Source organism: Argopecten irradians, chromosome 15 (genome assembly GCF_041381155.1).
Source record: "Argopecten irradians isolate NY chromosome 15, Ai_NY, whole genome shotgun sequence".
NCBI classification, from domain to species: Eukaryota; Metazoa; Mollusca; class Bivalvia; order Pectinida; family Pectinidae; genus Argopecten; species Argopecten irradians.
Window position 1 is genome coordinate 30,663,619 of NC_091148.1, and position 1,106 is coordinate 30,664,724.

Sequence of the window (1,106 nt, forward strand, 5' to 3'; positions counted from 1 at the left end):
ATTAAACAAAGCTTATCTACAGTGACCAAGATAAGCTCTGACGACGTATCGATAGAGTTACTGGGCGAACGGATTGTGTTGAAGATAAGTCATTCGTCTTTGACATAGCCAGTCAGGCCTCGGCTCTCGGCATTACAAGGTCAGGTGTCACATAACATTACCTGATCATATTGGTCCACTCTAAGACCCCTACGCATTGTTATCCGGGTACGTACTGTAACCGGGTTCACACTGTTATTACCCGGGTACGAACTGTTACCCGGGTATGCACTGTTACCCGGGTACACACTGTTACCCGCTACGCACTATTACCCTGGTACACACTGTTACCCGGGTACACACATTTACCCAGGTATAACTATTAACCGGGTACAAACTATTATCCGGGTACGAACTTTTACCCGGGTACGCATTATTATCAGGGTACGCACTGTTACCGGGGTTTGCACTGTTACCCGCTACGCACTTTTACCCGGGTACACACTGTTACCCGGGTACGCATTGTTATCCGGGTACGCACTGTTACTCGGGTTCGCACTATTACCAGGGTTCGCATTGTTACCCCCGGGTACGCAGTACAAACTGTTACCCGAGTACAACTGTTACCCCGGTTGTGCACTGTTACCCGGGTACACACTGTAACCCGGGTACGCACTGTAACCCGGGTACGCACTGTTACACGGGTACGCACTGTTACCCGGGTATGTACTGTAACCCGGGTACGCACTGTTACACGGGGTACGCACTGTTACACGGGTACGCACTGTTACCCGGGTATGAACTGTTACCCGGGTACAACTGTTACCCGGGTACACACTGTAACCCGGATACACACTGTAACACGGGTACGCACTGTTACACGGGTATGCACTGTTACACGGATACGCACTGTTACCCGGGTACAACTGTTACCCGGGTACACACTGTTACTCGCTAATAATAAAGTTAATCTGAGATGTTCGATACAGTTTTGAAGAACATCCACTCGGTATAATTGGATGTGGGAAACAGTTAACAATCAATTCAGGAATAGTTCCTTTATGTGATCTTAATACTGTAACAAACACTAAACAGAAGAATCAACCCACAGGTACACCTTTCCTTGT